The sequence below is a fragment of the Sciurus vulgaris genome (assembly GCF_902686455.1).
Source record: "Sciurus vulgaris genome assembly, chromosome: 1".
NCBI lineage: Eukaryota > Metazoa > Chordata > Mammalia > Rodentia > Sciuridae > Sciurus > Sciurus vulgaris.
The window spans coordinates 120,233,077-120,245,430 of record NC_136461.1 but is presented as its reverse complement, the minus strand read 5'-3'; the positions used below and the strand labels follow the sequence as shown (position 1 = coordinate 120,245,430).

Sequence of the window (12,354 nt, the reverse complement as noted above, 5' to 3'; positions counted from 1 at the left end):
ATATTCCTGCCAACAGTATATTAAATTTCCTTTTTTCCCTCATCTTCTCCAGTATTTATTGTTTTTTTGTATCCTTAATGGTAGTCATACTGCCTAGGGTAAGATGGAATCTCAATGCAGTTTTGATTTGCATTTCCCTGATGTCTAAAGATGTTGAAATTTTTACATATATTTATTTATCATTTGTACTTCTTTTCAGAAGTATTTGATCAGTTCATTTGCCCATTTGTTGGTTAGGTTATTTGCTTGAATGTTTTGAGTACTTTATATGTTCTCAAAATTAGTCCTGTCAGAAGAATAGCTGGCAATTATTTTTTTCTACTCTGTAGTCTCTCTGTTCACTCTTGTTGTTGTTGTTTTCCGTGCAGAAGCTTTTTAATTTGACGCAATCGAATTTGTTGATTTTTGCTATTATAACCTGAAACTTTAGAGTTCTATTCAGGAAGTCATTGCCTGTGCCTGTATCTTGAAATGTTTCCCTATGTCCTCTTCCATCAATGTCAAAGTTTCAGGTCTTACATTAAGGCCTTTGATCCATTTTGAGTTGAGTTTTGCACAGAACAAGAGATAAGGACCTAGTTTTAATCTTATACATATGGCTATCCAGTTTTTCCAGTACCATTAGCTAACATGTTTTTGGCATCTTGTCAAGAATCATATGGCTATGACTATGTGGGTTTATTTCTCTATCTTCTATTTCATTGGTCTATGTGTCTTTTTTTTTTTTTTTATGTAGTTACTATGCTGGTTTTGTTACTGTGGCTCTGTGGTATATTTTGAAATTCAGTGTGATGATACTTCCAGCATTGCTCTTTTTGTTCATGATTGCTTTGGCTACTGTGAATTTCTGGTTCTGTGAAGAATGGCATTGGTATTTTGGTTGCTATTGCATTGAATATGTAGATTGCTTTGAGTGACGTGGACATTAACAATGTTAATTCTTCCAATCCATGAACGTGGAAACTCTTTGAATTTTTCAGTGTCTTTAATTTCTTTTTTTCAATAGTTTATGATTTTCATTGTAGAGGTCTTTCACCTGTTAAGTTTATTCCTAGCTATATTTTTTGATGCTATTGTGAATGAGATTGCTTTCTTGATTTCTTTCAGTGAGTACATTATTGATGCAGAGAAAAGCTACTAATATTTTTGCTATTCTAGTTATATATTTTTTCTTTTTATTGGTTCTTTTTAGTTACACATAACATTAAGATTTATTCTGACAAAATTATAAAATCATGGACTGCAACTTGTTCTGATTCAGTCCCCAGTACTTCCCCTTTCCTTTCCTTCCTCCCTTCCCCTGTCCCCTTCTCTCTATTTTTCTGATCTTTCTGTTGTTTACTTAGAGATTGTTTTTAAATTAGCATATTGCTGCTGATTTTTGAACATTGATTTTTATATGCTCATACTTTACTAAATTTGTTTACCAGTTTTCAGAATGTTTTGGTGAAGTCTTTGGAGTCTTCTAAGTATGGAATCAAGTCATTAGTCAACAGGGATAATTTGACTTTCTCTTTCCTATTTGTATAATTTTTTCTTTTTTTCTTTTACCTAATTGTTGTGGCTAGAATTTCTAATGAATAAGAGTGGTAAGAGTGGATACTCTTTCCTTGTTCTCCATCTTAGAGGAGACGCTTTCAGTTTCTTCCCATTCAGTATGATGTTGATTGTGGTTTTGTCATAGATAGCCTTTACTAGGTTGAGAAGTGATCCTTCTATACCTAATTTATTCAGGGCTTTTATCATGAAGGGATGGTGAATTTTATCAAAGACTTTGCATCTTTCAGGAGAATAATGTGATACTTATCCTTCCTTGTATTTACTTGATGTATGTATGAATTGCACATGCTGAGCAATCCTCCTATCCTTAGAATGAAGCCAACTTGATATGGCAAATGATTATCTTTATATGTATTGAATTATATTTTTGCAAGTATTTTATGGAGAATATTTGCCACACATTTTCATTAGGGATATTGTCTACCATTTTTTTGGTGTTGTGTTCTTATCAGTTTTTTTTATTGTTTTATTTAGTTATACATGACAGCAGACTGCATTTTGACTCATTGTGCATGAATGAAATGCAACTTTTCATTTCTCTAGTTGTACACAATGTAGAGTCACACCATTCATGTAATCACACATGTACATAGGGTAATGACGTCTATCTCATTCCACCATCTTTCCCAACCCCCTCCCCCTCCCCTCATTTCCCTCTGTACAATCCAAAGTTTCTCCATTCTTCCCTTACCTCCCTGCACCCCCCACTTATCAGAGAAAACACTTGGTCTTTGTTTTGGGGGGATTGGCTTTTCTCACTTAGCATGATATTCTCCATTTCCATCCATTTACCAACAAATGCCATAATTTCATTCCTCTTTAAGGCTGAATAATATTCCATTGGGTATATATACCACAGTTTCTTTATCCATTCATCTATTGAAGGGCATCTAAGTTGATTCCACAATCTAGCTATTGTGAATTGAGCGGCTATACACATTGATGTGGCGGTGTCACTGTAGTATGGTGATTTTAAGTCTTTTGGGTAGAGACCGAGGAGTAGGATAGCTGGGTCAAATGGTGGTTCCATTCCAAGTTTTCTTAGGAATCTCCAATACTGCTTTCTAGAGTGGTTGCACCAATTTGTAGTCCCACCAGCAATGTAAGAGTGTACCTTTCCCCCCACATCCTCACCAACAATTATTGTTGCTTGTATTCTTGATAATTGCCATTCTAAAAGGAGTGAGATAAAATCTTAGAATAGTTTTGATTTGCATTTTTTCATATGTTTGTTGATTGATTAATTATCTTCTTCTGTGAAGTGTCTGCTTAGTTTCTTAGTCCAGTTATTTATTGGGTTACTTGATTTTTTGGTTTTAAGTTTTTTTGAGTTCTTTATAGATCCTGGAGATTAATACTCTATCAGATGTGTGTGGTAAAGATTTTCTCCCATTCTGTGGGCTCTCTCTTTATGTTACTGATTGTTTCCTTTGCTGAAAAGAAGTTTTTTAGTTTAAGTCCATCCCATTTATTGATTCTTAATTTTACTTCTTGTGCATTTAGGAGTCTTGTTAAGGAAGTCAGGTCCTAAGCCGACAGAATGAAGATTTAGGCCTACTTTTTATTCTATTAGGCCAGAGGGTCTCTGGTCTAATTCCTAGGTCCTTGATCCACTTTGAGTTGAGTTTTGTGCAGGGTGAGAGATAGGGGTTTAATTTCACTTTGCTGTATATGGATTTCCAGTTTTCCCAGCACTATTTGTTGAAGAGGCTCTCTTTTCTCCAAAGTATGTTTTTTGTGCCTTCTTCTAGTTTTGATAGCAGGGTAATACAAGATTCATAGAATGAGTTTGGAAGAGTTTCTTCCCTTTCTAATTTGTGGAATAGTTTGAGAAGCATTGTTATTAGTTTTTTTTTTTTTTTTTTTTTTTTTTTTTAAGTCTCATGAAATTCATCAGAGAATCCATCAGTCTGGACTTTTCTTTGTTGAGAGGCTTTTTATTACTGTTTCAGTATCTTTATGAGCTATTACTTTATGCTTTAGATATTCTATTGGTTTAATTTTGATAGATCACGTGAGCCCAGACATTTGTCAATTTCTTCATTTTCTAATTTATTGGCATGCAGCTTTTCTAAATATTCCCTGTTGATTCTTTGAATTTCAGTGATATCTTTTGTAATGTCTCCTTTTGTACCTCTAGTTTTATTTATTTGGCCTTCTCTTTCATTAGTTTGATTAGTTTAGCTAAAGATTTGTCAATGTCATTTATCTTTTCAAAGAAAAAACTCTTCATTTCTTTGATCTTCTGTACCATTTTTTAAGTCTCTGTTGTATTTATTTCTGTTCTCATCTTTATTATTTATTTCCTTCTACTGATTTGGGGTTTGGTTGTTCTTGTTTTCTTTAGACTGAAGTGCATCATTGGCAATTTATTTGAGATCTCTCTCTCTCTCTCTGATGTAAACACTCATCGTTATAAATTTGCCTCAGTACTGCTTTTGCTATATCTCACAGGATCTGGTATGCTTTTTCCATTTTCTTTTGTTTTTTAGGAATTTTTAAATCCCCCACTCCTGAATTTTTCAGTGACCCACTGTTTATTCAAAAGTGATCTCCATGTGCATGGATAATGTGCTTCTCTTGCTGTTGATTTCCAGTTTCATTCTGTTGTGATGAGATAGTACACAATAAATTTTTGTGTGATCTCCTCTGTGATCTATTTTGGAAAAAGTTCCCTGTGCTGATGAAAATAATATGTATTCTATAGTCATTGAATAAAATAATCTGTAGACATATAGTGTAAATTTATTTGGATACTTATTTGTTGACTTTTTTTTTTTTTTTTTTTTTTTTTTGGTGTGGATGATCTAATGAGAGTCTGGTGTTGAAGTCACACTCTTATTGTATGTTGGGGGTCTATCTCTCCTTTCATGTCCAGTGGTGTTTGTTTCGTAGAATTTGGTGTTCTGATGTTCAGTGCATATATATATTTGTAATCATTATATTTTCTTGATGAATCATTCACTCATAAAATATAGTGATAATCTTTGTCTGATCTAATTAATTTTGTCCTGAAGTCTAATTTTGGATATTTGTATAGCTGTTCCTTCTTGCATTTGGATTCCATTTGTTTGGAATATAATTATTCATCATTTCACTTTTAGTCTGTATGTTTTACGTATGGGTGAGGTGGGTTTCTTGTAGGAAGCATACTGTTGTGTATTATTTTGAAATCCATTCATGCCTGGCTTATTTTATTACATAATTATCTCCAGTTTCATCCATGTTGTTGTAAGGGGTAGGTTCTCATTTATCTTATAGTGGAATAATATCCCATTGTGTGTATAGACATTTTCTTTATCTTTTTTGTTAGCTGTAACTTAGCTCGTTTCCAATTATTGGACATTGTGAATAAAGCTGTAGTTAACATGAACATATACCCAACACTGGAATCATTTCCTCTGAACATATACCCAACACTAGAATCACTGAATCACTCTAACCTTTTGAGGAACCTCCACACTGTTTCTATAATGGGTATACTAATTTATGTTCCCATAGACGGTGTGCCAGAGCTCCTTTCTTTGCACATCTGTGCTAGCACTTTTTTATCTCAGTGTTTTTGTTAATAGTCATTATTGTTGGAGTGAGGCTTTGATTTGCATGTCCCTAATGATTGGTGATGTTGAACATTTTTTTCATATACCTGTTGGCTATTTGTATGTTTTTTTTTTTTAAATGTCTATTTTGGTCTATCATCCATTGATAAATCGTTTAATTTTTGCTATTGATTTTTTTGAGTTCTTTACATATTCTGGATACTAACTTCTTGTTAGATGTGTATTTTGCAAATATTTTCTCCCATTCTGTAGGTTGTGTCTTCACTCTGTTGTCTTCTTTGATGAGCAGAAGATATTCTAGTTTTGTGTAATCACATTTGTGATTTTCACCTGTTCCCTGTGCTTTTAAGGTCTTTCCCCAAATATCCTGGTACATTCTAATGTCCTAAAGTGTATCCCCTATGGTTTTCTTCTAGTAGTTTCATAGTTTTAAGTCCTATGCCTAAATCTGTAATCTATTTGGTGTTTTTTTTTTTTTTCCATACAGTGATAAATACAGGTCCAATTTATTCTTCTGCATGTGGATATCCAGTTTTCTCAGCATCATACATTGAAAAGACTGCCCTTTCTCTACTGCATGCTCTTAGTACCATTGTAAAAAATCAATTGGTGTACATGTGTGGGTTCACTTCTGGGCTCTGTGTTTTGATACACTTTTCTGTGTCTGTTTTTATGCCAATACTTTGCTATTTTGACTATTACAACTTTGTAGTATATTTTGAAATTCAAATAGTGTGATGACCCTGCTTTGTTCTTTTTGTTCAATACTGCTTTGTCTATTCAGAGGATTTTTTGTGGTTCCACAAAAATTTTAGCATTTTTTTCTAATTCCATGAAGAATGTCTTATATTTTGAAAGGAATTGCACCAAATCAGTAAATCACTTTGGGTGATATGAATGTTTTTACAACATTGATTCTTCCAATCCTTAATTATGGTGTGTCTTTTTACTTTGCATGTGTGTGTGTGTGTTTGTGTGTCCTCTTCAATTTCTTTCATCCTTTTTTCTATGATTTTCATTCTAATGAACTTCCATATCTTTGGTTAAATTTATTCTTTTTTCGCTATTGTAAATAGAATTGTTTTCTCAATTTCTAATTCAGATAGCCCACTATTGCATACAATAATGCTAGTGAGTTTTGCATATTCATTTTATATTCTGTAGCTTTTCTGAATTCATCTATTAGTTCCAAAAGTCTTTTGGTGGAATCTTCAGGATTTTTGTAAATAAGATCATGTCCTCTTTAAACAGTGACAGTTTGACTTTCTCTTTTCCAATTTGGATGCGATTTATTTTTTACTCTTGCCTGATTGTTCTGACTAGGACTTCTAGAACTATGTTGAATAGAAGTAGTGAATTTGGGCATTCTTGTCTTATTCCATATCTTATAAAATGTTCCTCATTTTTTCCACTGACTATGATGTTAGCTGTTTATTACAAAAGGTCCTTCTTATATTGAAGTACATTCCTTCTATACTTAATTTGTCCAGAAATCTTATCATGAAGTGTTAATTAAATCTCATCAAATAACTTTTCTACATTTATTGAGATGACTGTTTTGTCATATATTCTATTGAAATGTTGTTCTATATTTTTCGACTTACATATATTGAACCATCCTTCCATCTTTGGGATGAATCTCACTTGATCATGGTCAATAATCTTTTTAATGTTATATTGGACACAATTTGCTAGTATTTTGAAGATTTTTGTTCAGCATGGATATTGGCTTATGAATTTTTTTTTATATGTCCTTATCTGGTTTGGGTATCAAAGTAATGCTGGCATCAAGAATGAGGTTGGAGGACTTCTCTTCAGTTTTCTGGAAGAATTTAAGAAGAATTGGTATTAATCCTTCTTTAAATGTTTGAAAAACTCAGCAACGGAGACATCTGTTCCTGGACTTTTATTGATGAAAAACTTTTTATTACTGATTCAGTCTCATTTATTGTTGTTCTGTGCAGCTTTTCTGCTTTTTCATGATTCAGTCTTGGTAAGGTATGTTTTTCCAGAAATTTGCCTATTTCTTCTAGATCATCAAATTTGTAGTCATAGAGTTTTTTCCAATACTCTCTAATGACGTTTTATATTTATGTGGTATCAGTTATAATGACTCCATTTTCATCAATGACTATTTTTTATCTCTCTTTTTCTTACTCTAGCTAAGAGTTTATCTATTTTGTTTGAAGAAACAGCTCTTCATTTCTTTGCTTTGTAATGTTTCCATTTCATTAATTTCTGCACTGATCTTTATTACTTCTTTCATTCTACCAATTTAAATTTTTTGTTCGTCTTTTTAAATAAAAAAAAAATTCCTTGCAGGTATTTTGTGTTCATTTGAAATCTTTCTGCTTTTTTGAAGTAATTGTTGTTTGCTGTCACCGTCTCTCCTAGTACTGCTTTTGTTGTATCTTACAGGTTTGGCATACTGTTTCCGTTTTCATCTGTTTCAAGAAATCTTTTAACGTTTTTCTCGATTTCTGCCTTGATACATTGGTTGTTCAAGAGTAAGTAATTTAATTCACATGTATTTGTATAGTTTCCAAAGTTTTTCTTGTTATTGATTTCTGGATTTATTACATTGTGATCAGAAAAAATAACAGTATAATTTCAATTTTCTCAAATTTTGAGACTCCTTTTTTGGACTGTAATGTGGTCTATATTGGAGAATGTTCAGTGTACTCTGAAGAAGAATGTGTATCTACAGTTGTTGGATGGAATGCTTCCTTAGGTACGTTTGGTCTGGAATACCATTTAACTCTTGGGTTTCTTTGTTGATATTTCTGTCTGAATCATCTGTCCATTGCTGAAAGTATGTTGTTAAAGTCCTTTGTTGTATTTGTATTAGAGTCTGTCTCTCCCTTTAGGTCTATTAATATTTCCTTGTATATTTGGATGCTCTGATATTGAGTGCTTATACATTTAGAATTGTTCTTTTGTCTTATTAAATTGACCCTTTTTTCAATGGTCTATCTTGTCTCTTAGATTTAAAGTCTATTTTATCTGATGTAACTATGACTACTCCTGTTTTCTTCTGGGTTTTATTTCCACTCAACATTTTATTCCATTCCTTTACTTTCAGTCTATGCATGTCCTCAGAGGTTTCTTATAAACAACTTATGGTTAGGTCTTAATTTTTTTTTATCCATTCAGTGGTGAGTCTTCTAATTGGGGAATTTAATTCATTCAAGGCAATTTTTGGTAGATAAGTTCTTACTATATCCATTTTTTAACTTGTTTTGTGTTCCTTTTTTTTTAGCTCCCTTTTTTCCTCATTCTCTTATGGTCTGCTTTTGTGGTTAGGTGATTTACTCTACTAGTGTGTTTTGATTACTTGTGTATTATTTTGTGTTTATTATAGATTTTTGCTGTGTGGTTTTCATGAGGGTTACAAAAACATCTTTTGATTATGACAAACTTTTAAAAATTATAGCATTATAATATGGTCATAAAGATAAGAAAAGTTAAGAGAGAAAATACACTAATTAAAAAGTCAACAAATACATTCCATTCCTTCATACATTTTGAATTTTTGTTATTCAATTATTTATCTTTCTATTTTATCTCAAAATTAATGTAGTTATTATTTTTAATTATTTTTCTCTTTATTCTTCAGATTACATATATGAATGACTTATACACCATGCTAATAATATTAGAACATTGTATAATTATTCTTATCAGTGAGTTTTATACCTTACTTTGTTGTCTTCCTACTCATGGGCCTTTCTCTCTCTCTTTCTCTCTCTTAAATTGGAGAGCTCCCTTTATCATTTCTTATAGGACATGTCTGGTGAAAATATATTTTCTCAGTTTTTGTTTGGGAGTATCTTTGTTTCTTCTTCATTTCTAAAGGCTCTTGGGTGCTGTTTTATCAGTTGATAATTTGTCCTTCTGTACTGTAAGTCTCTTGCCACTCTCCTGGTCTATAAAATTTCTCTTTCCAGGTGAATTGGGAGAATCTTGCTTTTATATGTTTCTTTTCTCTTGCTGCTTGAGGCTCTTTTACCTTTAGACTTTGGTGGCTTGGTTACTATATGTGTTGTTATGGACTTGGTTGAATTAAATTTGACAGGTCATCTTTGATCTTCTGGTTCCTAGGTTTTTGTTTTCTTATCTTGCCTACTATGATTTCTTTGAATGTTTTCTCCTTTGGCATTCTCAAGTTCCTTTTGAAGCCCAATTACCCAAATATTAACTTTCTTAAAGTTCCTATAAACTTTCTTCATTCCTCCTCATTCTTTATTCCTTTCTTCTCCAACTGTATCCTTTCAAATAGCTTGTCTTTGAGCTTACTGTTTCTTTCTTGTGTTTGATCCATTCAGTTACTGATGCCTTCTGTTGTATTTTTTATTTTGATTAGAGTATTTTTCAGCTTAAGGATTTGATTTTCAAAATTACTTCCATCTTTCTGTTAAGTTTCTATGTTATATTATTGAATCATTTCTCTGCACTCTCTTGAAGCTAATTGAATTTCCTTAAAATCGCTGTTTTAAACAACCCATACAGGAATTTGCCCATACTGCTTACATTCTGGTCTCTTTATTCCAGTTTATTTTGAATATTAAGTGAGGTCATAGTTTACTGAAAGTTTTTGATGCTTGTTGAAATATGATGTTGTCTGAACACTGAAGGATAAGTGCTTGCTCCAGTCTTCCCAATCTGACTTTGTGCTTGTCTTTGCAGACATTCTAATTGCTTATTTTCTCTGTGCCTATAGTCACATTCACTATTTTAGCACTTTATGTCCATCCAGGTTTGCCAGGAGTCAGCTATTTTTTTTTTTATCAGCATCACCCTTTATTAATTTTATGATTAAATGTAGATTGCTTACTGGAAAACAATTATGATTAGTAATTATTATTATGTGGATAATAATAAACATTAACAGTGTCTTATTTTTTCTTCTGGATTTAGAATATGCTTATGTATAAATTGAGCATTAAAGTAAAACTTTGGAACATTGGGTGGTTCATTTGGTTTTTATGTTTTTTAAAATTTGTTCTATTTAATTATACATGACAGCAGGATGCATTTTGATTCATTGTACACAAATGTAGCACAACTTTACAATTCCCTGGTTGTACAGAATACAGAGTCACACCATTCGTGCAATCATACTGTACACAGGGTAATGACATCAGCCTCATTCCACCATCTTTCCCACTACCCTCTCCTCGCCTCATTCCCCTCTGCCCAATCCAAAGTTCTCCCAGTCTTTCCTTACCACCCACTGCCCCACTGTTATGTAAGGAGTGAGCTATTAACGTGTTGTAACTGTTTTGGCACCAGACAATGATCCAATTCCATGTTATCCCAAATCAGCAGTTACTGTATTGCTCAGCATGAAGTAGGGTAGTAGCTAAAAAGGCAGACCATCCATCCCCTCAAGTCTCTCTCTGAAGCTGGGATAGGCCCAGACATCTCATTCACAGTACCCAGCCTGAGGTCAGTTATTTCACAGCCCTGAGCAAAACGCCATGGAAAGACCCACCCCAGGCTGCTATGCCATGCCTCTTGGCCACCAGTGCCACCAAACTATGTCATACCCTGAGATCACAGCCCAAAAGGACCAGTGCAGCACTAAGAAGGAACATGGCCCATGTTGATATGGGTTTCCTTGTGTTCTTGGGGCCCCAAACTGCTGCAGCCAGCCACAGGTGATGCTAAATGGAATACAGTTATGATAGACAAGGACTGTGTATTTCTGCCCTGTAACAGGGCTGTTCCAGAGGCTGCATTTGCAGGTGCTGATCTGGGGATGGGGACCATTAGGACCTGCCCCATGTTAGGTTTCTCCAGCCCATCCCTGAGTTCCAAGGCAAATTCCTATGCTTGTTACCTGGTCCTACCTTCACTGAATGGAGTCTTACTCTGTCGCAACCTGTGCAATGTTTCCCCAGTTTCCCAAAATAGGCCAGGTGAGAGGATTAGAAATAAAGATTTACAAACACACAAATACAGGAGAGTAGGACCCGGTGTGAAAGCCAAGCCCTGATGAGGCTTGACCGACACCAGAGCAGGCTCTGCAAGTTTATTATATAGGTTCAAACATCCAAAGGATTTACTGTGAGAAAGCTTCTTCAAGATAAACAAAAATGGAATTGTGAACAGGAATAGCCAATTATTAGCTTATCAGCTTGTGCCCACATCTCTACTCCCTCCTGGCAACTGGCATCTCAAGGCTACTGAGCATGCCCATATGGCTTCTATTTCCGGGCAGCTGGCCTTTGAACTCAGGGCTATTTGAACCAATGAATTCTGTGAGGCACAGAACCCCCTTTGAACAGGGCGTCACCAGTGACTGAGCAGTCTCAATTGGCATGTTTCCACTCAGAGTTCTCAGAAGGGCATCGCCTCTGCCTTGGGATGGTTGAAAGAAACCTGTAATTCCTTTGCTGCTCCTGACGTTACTCCATGTTGTTCTGACTAAGGTGGGATTAGGTTGGTGAAGGTGCAGCAATTTGACCACCAAGGCTGATACCAACCGGGGTACCTCTGAAGGACTGCTCAGTCTTAAGGGTATACTTAGCCTCACAGCACAACTGGCAGGGACACAGGCCAAAGCACCAGTCCAGCCCCCTGGGGCATAAGTCTCTGCCCAATACCAGAGCAGGTCTGGATGCTCCATTTGTGAGCACTGACCTGATGATAGCTATGTTACCCAAGGTTAGGGGACAGGTAGTGGAATGGCCCCTTGATCACAAAGGGTGGTATTAGACTGGGTCACACCAGAATCTCATGACCACAGGGACTCATGCAGTCTCAGGGTGACAAGGGTGTACCTAAGCCCACTCTGAGGCTGTTAATGATATAGGCCAAACTTGTGTCTACCAGCATACAGGTAGCTGTCTGAAGTCTGGCAGGTCTAGAAGCTTTGTCTGTGATCTCTAGGAGAGGTAGAGACACCTTTGGTTTCTTCCTAATACCAAATATCATGCCAACACACTGGGCTCTGAGCTCAAAGACAAAGTCTTATGCTGAATTTCATGCCCTGATCGCCAATGGGTAGAGCATGGCTGCCTGTTTTGTGGCCCTAAGTTGGGAGAGGTCTGGTGGAGGTAGTCAGTGGCCTGACTACACAAGTTTTTGGTGTCTGAATCCAGCCTGCAGGCAGGAATTCTGGGGCTCTGCTGGGCACTGGGTTCACCATGGCAGGCCTGGCACTGGGTTTCAGGTTTAAGTCCTGGTCTTAAGTCCTTCTCCTTACAGATGGAGGCATCTCTCTCCGTAT

General features: G+C 35.1%; 1 protein-coding gene across 8 annotated transcripts in view; it reads left to right on the top strand.

The window, feature by feature from the left end:
- AIM2 (absent in melanoma 2) overlaps nucleotides 1-12,354 on the top strand; it is a 66,201-nt gene that overhangs the window by 39,561 nt on the left and 14,286 nt on the right. The window lies entirely within an intron of this gene.